Source organism: Helianthus annuus, chromosome 13 (genome assembly GCF_002127325.2).
Source record: "Helianthus annuus cultivar XRQ/B chromosome 13, HanXRQr2.0-SUNRISE, whole genome shotgun sequence".
NCBI classification, from domain to species: domain Eukaryota; kingdom Viridiplantae; phylum Streptophyta; class Magnoliopsida; order Asterales; family Asteraceae; genus Helianthus; species Helianthus annuus.
The window spans coordinates 9,914,261-9,927,439 of record NC_035445.2 but is presented as its reverse complement, the minus strand read 5'-3'; positions in this window follow the sequence as shown (position 1 = coordinate 9,927,439).

Below are 13,179 nucleotides of genomic sequence, written 5' to 3'. Positions count from 1 at the left end.
TGTTTCACTTCACAAGATCGGACAAGGGGTCTCCCCCCTTAAAGCTCGGACTCCCCTTATCATATTAAAAGTCGGACCTACATGCTTCAACTAAAAAGATCGGACACATATACATATCATATAAAAGTCGGACTTGGTAGGGCTCCTCACAAACTCGGACCTTGTTTTTTATCATAAAAATTCGGACTCCAAATACATAAAGTTCTGACTTTTGTTTCCTTAATAAAGTTCGGATATATCATACAATCTTTAAAACTCGGACATGAATTATATCATTAAAGGTCGGACAATGTGATTACTAATAAAGGTCGGACCACATAACAACAAGTAAAAGTCGGACCTTAAGTCTTTCACATAAAGCTCGGACAATGCATGTTGTTAATAAAAAGTCGGACTAGTCTTTATATATAAAGGTCGGACTTTTAATCATGAAACTCAGACAAACAATAGTCATACACACGAATATTCAAGTTCAATTGTGATTGTAACAGTTACGTTCATACATTCAACAGTTACGTTCTTGGTTTCTACGATCCAGAAACCCTAAAATTCATATGCATTAGCAGAAACCATAATCAACCAATCGATTATTAACAACAAACAGTCATTACATGGACAATCTATCGAGCATACAACCAATCATATTCATTCCTCAGTAATCAGAATCCCTAAACACAGAAACATTACATGTAGAACTAGGGTTTTTCATGAATCACACAATCAACAATTAACAATAAACAATCACTAAACAATTACCTTGGATTGATTCTAGATGAATTGAAAGACCAAGATTGATGCAAAAGACTTGTGCCAAAGAAGAAGCAAATGATTGCCAGAGAAGATCAGAGAAGTGAAAGTACGTGCTTTGGTTTTTGTGTAGTGATTAGTGAATGATTAGGGTTAAGAACAATTTAAGTTTCACTAATAGCACTAAGCACCCTAAAGAATTTTCTATCACATATCACATGCACAAGATATACAATTTACAGTTTCACCACCACATTTAAGTATTTGACAAATCATTCATAAGTAACACATAACTATGCTCAAACACAATATGCTTTATTGTATCAAAACGTTACAGTTTCACAGCAAACTAATTGTGCAAATAAATAACTAAACAAACAATGAACGTGCAATAAATGCGAAATTGGAATCTTGGAAACTCGAGTTGTCACAATATGTCCACAAAGGTCAAAGTATATCACATACGAATTCCAAGGCAAAGACCTTTGGAAAATATAAGTTAGGCACGATGACACCAATGCTAATTCTGTCAGTAGAAAAACTACTAATAAAAAAGAAGCACCTTGCCATATGATCCTACAACTGACATAAATCTCGCTGAGGTACGTTGTAACAAGATTTCACAATTATCGGTGCACAGTCTAACCAGAGTCATAATTATTATCACTGCAAAAGGAGTCATATACCTTTGCAAATTCCCTATTTTATTTTATTCAACATTCCCTGGTAATGTCACTTAACAACAGTTATCACACGAAATTCCAGATAAAGTTTTTATATTTCTTTTCGTTGAAATTCTGACTTCTGCATATAATAAGTTGACTTTCGCATTTCTACTTCCTCTAACAGTCATCATATCATGAGGATTTCTTTCATAGTAGCGAATATTGATCTATTTCATTTCTTGGTAAATCCACACGTTACACATGCTCTGTTTGTTGCGCATATGATTCGCTTGCTTTATGAAGACCACTGGAGGGCTTCATTCGATTTATCAAAACTCAAATATCATTTCGCTTTTTGCACTACGAATCGCATTATTGTAAAACAGTGACTCTTTGACATCGAATTAATGAATTTTGTTAAACCATTGAGGTAAAGAATTTATATTTTATATATATAAAAATTATATTGAGATATACTCTCATTTAAATTTATATATTATTAATAATTTTATTATTAGTAATAAATAACAGAAGTGTTAATATTATTTTTAGATACTAGAGTTATTATCAGGGGCATGTATTGAATAGCCTAGCCTAGCCTTAGTTAGGCATGGACTGGCCACCTATGCTTAAACAAGGCAGCACTAACCAATATCCAACCATGATAATAACTATTTAATGTATATAAATTAAGTCATCATACTTATTTAGTAAATTTTAATTATAAGAGTTAACTGCCATTTTCGTCCCTGTGGTTTGGTCACTTTGGCCATTTCAGTCCATTTTTCAAAAATGCGCCATTTTCCTCCCCGACGTTCTAGAAAGGTGCCATTTCAGTCCAAAAATCATAACCCAGTTAAGTTAGTTTGTAAATAAGGACTGATTGTGTAAATTTGTTAACATAAAGGACCATTTAAGTAAAATGTATAAATATTTATATAATTATAAAATCTATAATATATAAACACACAAATCACTGCTCTCTCTCTACTCTCTCTCTAAACCACCACCACCATCACCTTCACCTCCACCGCCGGTCAACCACCGCTACAGAACACCACCGCCGTCATCATCCTCCGCCGTCATCATCAACCACCATCCCAAAAACACCACCGCCGTCATCATCCTCCTCTCCTCATCATCAACCACCATCCTAAAACACCACCACCGTCACCAACTGAATCGGCAACGCCGATGACAGAGAAGGTTACGGCGGCAGATGATGACCAGCAGCAGAAGCCCTAACGTTCGCCTCTGTTTCAGGTAGTTGAACTCTCCGATCACCGTTCTGCTCAGATCCGTATGATTGAACAAGCCCTAACGTTCGCCTCTATTTTAGGTAGTTATCAATTGATTTATTCTATGTTTGTTATCGGTTGTTATAAGATTTGTAATTGTTAATTAGGTTTTTGTGAATTAAGTTTGACTTATAGCTAATCACCTCTGCAAGTCTCGCCGGAAAAACCATCGCCGGAGCTTAGTCGAGCCGCCATTCCAAACGATACCGGATCGGTTTTACTTGTTAAATCAGTATCTTATTACTTATATTATGTTTCTGCAAGTTTAATTACATTATAATCATGTTTTGAATCGAAATCGGATCGGGTTTGACTTTCGTTGACTGTTTTGGGGAAGACGATGAACAGTAACATGTTCAAATATTTGAATTTTCATTGACTATTTTGATGGTGGTGGTGATTGCAGACCATTCATGTCCATCTCCGTATTCTCCGATTCACTCCCACCGGCGGCCAAACCTGCAACTATCATCATCTTCCATTAATCTTCTTCATCATCGTTGAACCACCCTGTTCACCGTGACATCCTCTTCTCCGATCAAACTACATCTCCAGCATAGAGAGAGAGAGAGAAAGTAGAGAGAGAGTGGTGGCAGTGGCTGTGGTGGCTGTGGTGGTTGTGGTGGCTGTGGTGGCAGTGGCTGTGGTGGCGGTGGTGGCTGTGGTGGCGGTGGTGGTGGTGGTGGCAGCGGAGTGGTGGTGGTGGCAGGGCTAGTGGTGGTGGTGTTACAAATTTACACAATCAGTCCTTTATGTTACAAATTTACACAATCAGTCCTTATTTACAAACTGACTTAACTGGGTTATGATTTTTGGACTGAAATGGCACCTTTCCAGAACGTCGTGGAGGAAAATGGCGCATTTTTGAAAAATGGACTGAAATGGCCAAAGTGACCAAACCACAGGGACGAAAATGGCAGTTAACTCTAATTATAAATATACCTTGTACTGTAAAGAGAAAACATATTTTCATAAAACAATAACAAAAATTAGAGGGACGAATAAAATTATATAAAATTGTGTATCACATGTTTTGTGCTAACTATGTAACATATTTTCATAAAAAGAAAAAACCATATAAGAATAATATAGTAGTCATCAACAACGTTGGGTTAGGAGAACATTGTAATATATAAAGAATAGTCCCTGTTTTCACTAATTTACAACATTTGTAAATACATTCACAACGTTATATAGTTTCAAAATGAAAATAAGTAATCACATAGAATCAACCCATTAAGTGTTATATATTTACAAAATATTTTACAAATACTTTTGTACAATAAATATTTTTCCCCTTTTATTTACAACTTTCAACGTTATAAATAATAATGATTTATTTTACAAAATAATAATACTGTTAGTGCACTACATCTGTTGATTTCGTCTAGGTGTCTAGGATCAGGTCTTACATCGTATTGTATAGCATAGGGCATGAAATACGAGAAAACATGTGTTTGTATGGGTTGTATAGGCTAGGTCCGCTCATAGGGACATTAGGATTATGGTTCGCTCATTTGTCAATTGTGGTCCGCTTATGTGGACTAAGGTGGTCCGCTCTTATGGTCATGTGACACATAAGCGGACCCAACTGCCTATATATAGATGTTGTTCGAGCGGACCTCAGTAGTTGTTGTTGGATTCCACGCCGAAGCTCTGCCGGTGTGAAGATTGAGCTGTAAAACGTTTCAAATCAATAAAACAAGCAGTTAGGAGGAAGAACAAGCTATATCTACTTGCATTTCTTATTATTCCGCATCTGAAACGCAAGAGACAACCTCTGAACGACTCGTTCGGGTTAGCAAACGATCCTACAAGTGGTATCAGAGCTTGGGAGGAGGTTTTCTGCAGATTGTAGCTGTTTCTCATCGTTTCTTATTACTTCTACACCTTCTTTCTTATTTCGAAGAGATTTCACGGTTGAATTTCGGTCAAAAACTCACTGATTGTGCATTACCATACAAAGACAAACCCTTGGAAGTTTCAGGTCAAAATACAGCTTAAAAACAGGTCAAATCATGTTTGTTATGTGGTTCGCTCGTACTGACGTCATCGAGATCCGCTCTTAGATCACAGTCTGGTTCGCTTTTCTGGTTGTGGTTGGTTCGCTTATTTGTACACGTTTAAGTCTGGTTCGCTCCAAAATAGTAGTTTGGTTCGCTCGAGGATACAAATTTGTTTCTGGTCCGCTCCAAATTGGTATTGTTGGTTCGCTCCAAAGTACACTATCAGGTCCGCTTATTTGATCATCTCGGTCCGCTCCAAGGTACTGGTCTGGTCTGCTTTTTAGTCAAGTTTGGGAAGGTTCGCTTATAAGGGTCCGCTCCAAAGTACATTGTCGGTTCGCTTTTGTGACCAAGTTAGGTTCGCTCCAAAGTGATCTGCTGGTTCGCTTGTGTGTTGGTCCGCTCCAAAGACCAAGTCTGGTTCGCTCAAAAGTACAATTCGCTTTTGTGAACATCTAGTTCGCTTATTTGGATCTTTCTGGTTCGCTTTTCTGTGATTTGCCTTGAAAAACGTGCTAAGTCAGTATGGATTCCGAGTTTTACAACGCTTTTGCTACATCGACTACTCCAGCCGCAATTGCTCAAGCAATGAATTTAGAAAACGAGACGGGAACGACTCAAAAGTCCCCTAGATTGATGAGCATTGAGGAGTATTATGGGTGGAAGGATCGGTTTGAAAACTGGGTTCAGGCCAATCATCTCAGATCATGGGAATGCATATTGAAGAAGTATACTTTGCCTCGAACAGATTTGCAAGTTATTAAAGAGATATCCGAGTTTACCTATCAAGAACGAGCAATGTATAGAGCCGAGAAAATGATGATTAGTTTGTTGCAACAGGCTATAAAGGAAGATATATTCATCTTGTTACAGCACGACAAAACTGCTAAGTCGATATGGGATGCTCTTAAGGTTAAATTCGAGGGAAGTGAAAACATGATCAAGAGCAAGAAAGCACTGTTAAAGAAAGAATTCGATTTATTTAGTAGTTTGCCGGGAGAGGATACTAAAAAGCTAATCGAGAGATACTGTCACTTGGTGCGATCGTTATCGATGTCGGGAGTTGAGAAAGGTCGTGAGGAATGGGTGTATAAATTGGCTGACGCGTTACCTCAGAAAGAGTGGGGAACATATTTGATGATTTTAAAGAATACTGGTGTGTATGACGGGCTGACTATTTCACAGTTCATTGAGAAGATTGAAAGTCAGGATCTTGAGCAGCAAAAGATCGCAAGGATGAATAGTCCGAGTGGTCAACAGGATGAGAAGATGTACTATCGGGGTAGTGTTCCAGTTACTGAGTCTGAAAGAAGTCCGAAGATTCAAACTGCTTTCAGTGCTGGTGATTCATCTGAGAAAGCTGATCAGGGGTCGAACAAGAATAGCAGCGGGTTTTCATCGTTTCCGAGTGTGAATCCGAAAGAGACTAACACGAGTTTTCAGTCTCAGAGTACAAAAACAGGAAACGGATACGTGATTCAATGCAACATAGCTCTCAACCTTCCAGAAGGTCAAAGCTTCTTTGAAGACACTGCTAAAGATCACATGGCACTTCTGGGTTCAGTTCTGTTATCCTATGAAGGTCTTGTTGCTGGTCGGATCGGAAATCCTATGCTCACCAAAGAGGATTACGATCAAATAGACGCTGAGGAAATGGAACTCATGGATATCAAATGGTGTCTCGCAAGTGTTCTTTGACGAGCTGAGAAATTCAAAACCATTACCGGGAGAAATGACTTTCTAGATGCTCATGTTTCAACTTTAGGTTTTGATAAATCTAAAGTTACTTGTTTTCGATGCAGAGAGAAAGGACATTTCAAGCGGGAGTGCAAGGGAAGAGAAGCTAGCGGAGCACAGAATCCATTCGGGAAAGATGATTACTATCGCAAAGCTATCTATCAGCAAGTTGGTCAATCCCAAGAACCACAGACAGCTCACGGAAGAAAGATTGAAGATCCCAAGAGAGCTTGTTTGGTAGATTTCAGCTGGAGTAATTACATATCATCTGAAGCCACAGCAGCACGCATTATTGATCAAGATGATGAGAAACTACCAGAAGGTTTCAGTTGGGATATGTTTGTGGATGAGAAGGGAGAGTTCAAAGCCTTCATTGCTAAGATCGTTCAAGAGCCAGATTTGTTTGCTACTTGGATGAAATCAATTGGAGAGACTGTGAAAAGTGAAGATGAAAAATCTGTGTCATCTGATGAAAGTTCAGACAGTAACGATAAACTTTCAGAACATTCTGGGGAAGTTTCAGAAAGTTCAAACGAAGGGTTACAGGGTTCAGATGAAGATTTACAGAGTACTGATAAAAGTGTACAAAATGAAAATGTTCAAGAAAAAGAAGTTGTTTTTGATAAAACACCGACTGATTCTGATGTATCTGATGGTGATTCTGATAAGTCTGTAAAATTTGATCAATCACCAGATCACAGCAGCGGTGATGATGAGGAAGAAAAACATATAAATATTGCAAAAACTCATCTATCTCCTGAAAGTTTTCATTTCTATTTTGCAGAAAGAATGGAGAAATTGAAGGAGAAACGAGCTGCTAAAGAACAACAAGCTGAATCTGAAAATGATATTCAAAACGCTGAGAATGTTGCTGAGAAGATTACTGTGATTGAAAAAGAAGAAGAAAAGGTGATCGAAGTAGAAAAAGTGGTTGAAGTTGTTAAAACAATCGAAGTTGAGAAAATTGTTGAAGTCGTCAAGCCTTGTGAGAAGTGCTTGGAAGCTTGCAAAAATTGTGCAGCTAAAGACGACATCATAACTGAGTACGAGAAGAAAAAGGAGCAGTTATTGTTCAACCTCAACTATGTGAAAGAATCTTACGATGTTTTGAATAAAACAGTAACTGGCCTCCAAAAGACAAACTTAGAGAGAGAACAAGCACTGACGATGTTGAATGCAGTTTTAATGACAAAACAAAAAGCAATAAATTTCTACATCGAAGAGAGTGCTAAGTGGAAGCAAGAGTTGGAGACGGAAAAGATAGAGAATGAGAGAATTAGACGCTTATTGCAAAGTTATTCTAGTTCTGATTATCTCATTGATCGTATTTACCCAACTGTTGCAGGTATGGAAGTTTTCAAAGATGAGAAGCTGAAAGAGAAGAAAGACTGTGGTAAGAAATCGACTGTTAGTTATAACAAATGTCCGCCTCCGATTTGGGATGGTTATTCTCCTAGGAGACCAAATGAGGAGCAATTGGAAAAAGCAGTCAATATAAAGCTTAAAACCGACACAACTGACGTTTTACCAGATAATATTGATGTCACGTATACCTCGTCCGATACTGATCATGAGTCTGAATTAATCAAAAAGGTGGTAGATCAGGTGTTGGATACTGATGAGGAGTCTGAATCGAAATCTGGGTCTGGAAAGTCAAACTCGTCAGTCAACAGTCAAAATTCGTCGGATAAACGGTCTTACAGTAAAGAATTTTTATTGTCAAAAGCAGATTTGAATGATGAAACATTCGAAGTTGTGTATACTTTGAATGGTTCGGACAAATTATATTACAATAAAGAGTTCCCAATAATGAGTATTAAAACGGAACTAATAAACAAAACTTTCAAACTTATAGAAGTTAATATTCCAGAATTAAAAGTTTTGAAAAGTTTTGAAAAATCTTAAAAAATATACTTCTAGAGTTCAGCAACGTTTAAATAAGAAAAAGGGCAACAATTCTGGGTCTGGTTTTCAAAAGAAACCTAACCAGAATCGTAGCTACAAAAAGAAAGGCCTTGGTTTTGTTCCACCAGAAAATGATAAAAATATGAAAAATTCTAAAACAAAATCTGAATTTGTGTCAGGTGGAAGTGCTGAGGAGGAACAGCAGAAACCGTTCTGGAGACAGTCTAATAAAGAGTTTCTTGCTGAGAGAAAGAAGAATGGAGCTGATATTTGTTATCAAAGAGAGACTAGAACCTGTTATAGATGCAATGAAACTGGTCATATTGCATGGAATTGCTCGAAAAATGCCAAATCAAAACAAGGAGTTTCTCAGAAGTTGAAAGAGAAAGTTGTTGATGTTGACACACCAACCAATAGACCTAAAATTTTTGAGAATTCAAAATTCGAGGTTGGTGAGTGTTCAAAGAAGAATAAATATGAGAAGAAAGGAAAAGACAACCAGGTGTGGGTTGCGAAGAAAGGTGAAGTGAATGTCGGCGATGAATCTGGTTCCACAAAGCCAGAAGAGCCACAGGTTGAGGAGAAAATTTCAGTGAATGATGAAGAGTTTCCATCATTGAAGTTTGAAGAAGTGAAAAAGAAAGTTGGAAAAACTGAGATTTCGAATCAGTTCTACAAAGAAAAGAATGATTTTGATGTCGAGAAAACATTCAACGGAAATGTTAAAAAGATTTTTGGGAAAATGTTGAGTGGGAGAGCTAAGGGAGTAAAAGATTTTTATGCTACGAAAAAGGCAACATACAACCCTACGGCTCAAGAGCTGAAGGCCATCAAGTCTGAAAAGACTTGGATGGAAGTCTGCTTCCCATGATAGTCGAAGGACTATGCCGGAGATCCCAAGTTTATATCGTGGATCAGGAATCGGCATCTTTCTAGTGTTTGAACAGTTTGTTTTGAAAGATATTGAATAGTGTTTTTAATGTTTTGCAGGTTGAAGGACTACGCCGGAGCTTCCAGGTTGTTAATTGAGAAGCAGGAATCGGCATCTTTCTGAATAATTCAACAAAATGGTAAAAAGGTTTCTGTAGAAGTGTTATTCCTACAGCATAACCTACAAATGGTAGTTTTTGGGTATCTTCAAGTGGTAATCTTGATCTTACTAGTGGTATTTGTGGTTATATTGTGAGATGTTTGTATTTTTACAAGTGGTACAGAAGGTTCTGAAATGCAAATGGTAAATCAGGGACATTAAATTGTACTTGATTTACTATTCATGGCAAGAGAAGCACAAGATGATGAACCACATCCCCGTTTTAAAAATGATAAACCTACAAATGGTTTTTATCAACACAAATTCATTTTCCGGAAAAATCATTTTGATTAAAACAAACTTAAGTGTTTTGAAATCTAAATGAGAAAATGATTTGTGATAGGGGGAGTTCGGATTGTTTATGCCTAGTGAATGGCGATTTGATGTGATTCGATGTCAGTTGTCAAGTTTCTGTACAGTTTGTTTTGCATTTTATGTTTCTTTTGGGTTAGAGTCTAGTTGTTTTCAAATTTCCTTTGAAATGTGTTTGCATTTTAGGGGGAGTAGAAATTTTAGAAAATCCAAAAACATTTGAAAATTTGAAAAAGCCAAAAACATGATAAAATTCAAAAAAGAGTTTTGTTGCGAAAAAGAGGAAATGATAGTACACCAGTGGACTATCACGGCACGCTAAAGAAATGTAAAGTTAAAATGTGATAAACAATCTTACTGCGGATGTGTCAGTAGATTTTCGCACATTTAGTAAATTGAAACGAGATATAAACCTAAATTCAAACTTGCTTGATTCGTGGGTAACTATTCTTGAATATATGGGTAACCCCCGAAATCTTGTTTGAAAGGTCCCATATTCTGAGATACTAGGTCTTTATGCTCAGTGATATCTGGGGTATTATCCCGGGACTTCTGCTGAATGGAAGTTCTGACCTAGTCCCCGGATAATACTTTCTGCTAAAGCTTTGAAACATAAGCTTCGCCCTCAGCATGCTGATGAAACAATAAAATTGATAGTCGCTGCTGTTGAAATTCAAAAGATCCTCTAAAGGGGACCCACCAAAAGTCGAGCCGTCATCTCTCTGCTGAACGGAAGTTCTGACCTGAGCTCTCACGGTTTCGCACCTAACCCCTTTACAGATATCAGCTGTGGTATACTCACCTGTAAGACTGAATATTTGGGATCTGGATACAGGAGTATATTCAAGTGGAGTGATACACAATTAAGTTTAAGTCTCTAAAACATTAATATCATATCTCGAATCAATTGAAATTTGTGTTGAGAATTTAAGAGGACAAACATACTGGCAATCTAGGTAAATTGTTTAAAGCTTAATATGAAATCAAGCTTAACGGTATTGGTGATAGGTCTCATAAGCTGATATGATCCTCTTGCACGAACTCACAAAAAATATTGTTTGTAAATATTACATTTCTGTATGTTTTTGTTTACTAGTAGTGTTAGGTAATATCTCTCAGAAAATTCAAAAAGATTTTGTGTGTGTTTTAGCATAATTTTTGAAAAAGTCAAAAAGATTTTCGACAGCTGATGTTGGAGAACTGATTTTCAAAATTCCGAGTGCTAAACATGATGAGCAGCATTTGAGGGGGAGTGTTTGTGTAAATCTAACTGTTTTCGTTAAATCTAACCTTCTTCAAGTGGTTCATCATAGATATTTGAGAGAAAGTCTGAGTTGTTGTGATTATATGTTTGTTTAGTGCATATGAGAGTCAAATGTTGATACATAGTTATTTGAAATATTTGTGAAAGAAAGTTTATTTCGGGGTTGAGATTGTGCAGGTAGCCAGGTTTCGATGCCTGAAGATCTCTGATGGAAGAGAGCCAAGTTTCGATCCTGAAAATCAATCCTGAAAGCATGTGTAAAGTCAGGTTCTGATCCTAAAGATCACGTCTACCATTGATGATGATGAACTTAAGGAATCAAGAGATCTGATCAAGAGAATTAGAGTGGTTTAAAGCCAGACAACGATCCTGAAGATGTTACTAAAGAACAAAATGATGCCAGTAAATCGAGAAGGGGAGTCTGAAGATTGAAAGAAGATAAAGCCCAGAGACTGATCTAGACTGAAGATGTGAAGACACAGTTTTAGAGTCAAGATGTATTGGCGACTCCATCAACATCAGAGGGGGAGTCTGTTAGTGCACTACATCTGTTGATTTCGTCTAGGTGTCTAGGATCAGGTTTTACATCGTATTGTATAGTATAGGGCACGAAATACGAGAAAACATGTGTTTGTATGGGTTGTATAGGCTAGGTCCGCTCATAGGGACATTAGGATTATGGTTCGCTCATTTGTCAATTGTGGTCCGCTTATGTGGACTAAGATGGTCCGCTCTTATGGTCATGTGACACATAAGCGGACCCAACTGCCTATATATAGATGTTGTTCGAGTGGACCTCAGTAGTTGTTGTTGGATTCCACGCCGAAGCTCTGCCGGTGTGAAGATTGAGCTGTAAAACGTTTCAAATCAATAAAACAAGCAGTTAGGAGGAAGAACAAGCTATATCTACTTGCATTTCTTATTATTCCGCATCTGAAACGCAAGAGACAACCTCTGAACGACTCGTTCGGGTCAGCAAACGATCCTACAAATACTAAAATATTTTTTAATATAATAACTTCATTGCGGTGTTTTGTAATATATATTACATATAAGTTATTTTACATAATATAGTAAAATACTACAATAATATTTATTTCAAAGTAGTAACCATTTACATATAGTAAAAATGCGTAACAAATAATATGTATTACATTTGCTTTACAAATATAGTATAATGGTTGGTCATGCCAAAACAACTTGTTCTTATTATATATCGATCTCTAGGACATAGTATAAAAAAAATGGTCACTAATAGTATACTATCACATTGTTTCACAATTAAAACAACTTGCAACTCTAAACAATGATACACTAACTCTATTATCTTTTTGTGTATCTTTGCAATTCACTGATCTCAGCACATTGATTTTCTCATATCATAATTTGACAAATCATTTTCATACTTTTATTTCATTTGGAACCTGTTAATTCAAAGTCCTCCTTAATTGCCAATCAAAGTAAGCTTTCTTTTGACAAATAATTTTATTAATTCTAAAAGTCCTTCACCTTCATTTTAAATATCTATTGATCATATATCTTTTGGCTTAAACCTAGTCACTTTGGAAATTATATCATTTCATCTCATTCATTTGTCATCAATTTCTTGAACTAATTCAGTTGATCCATTGAGTCCTACTTATTGTACAACTCGTATTCACAAAATTTGATATTTTGATTCTGTGTCATCTACCTTCATATTGTTCTATTGACTAAAATATGACATAAGTCTAAAAGAAATATCATAACCCAAATCTCGAGGACGAGATTTAAAACAAGGTGGGGAGAATATAACATCCCTATTTTTATATAAGAATTATAGGTTTGGTTCAATTTATTAACCACTAGTAACTAGTAACTAGTCTATTTTTATAAATAAATATTCAACCCAAATAGTTTTAAACACTATTTTATATAGTTGATTGAAATATTATTCTAATTAATTGGCCTGTATATGGTTGACTTTTCTAATAAAATAAAAGTATATGAAAAACTTATATTATTAGACAAGTATATTACGGGTAAGTCGACTGTTAGAAGTATGAAGTAACTAGACGAGCCCAGGGAACCTTTTAATAATTAAATTATAAAATAGTTTGTATTTTGAACCTACTCTATTTTTCATGAAACTTAGACCCAAATGTAGACAAAAATA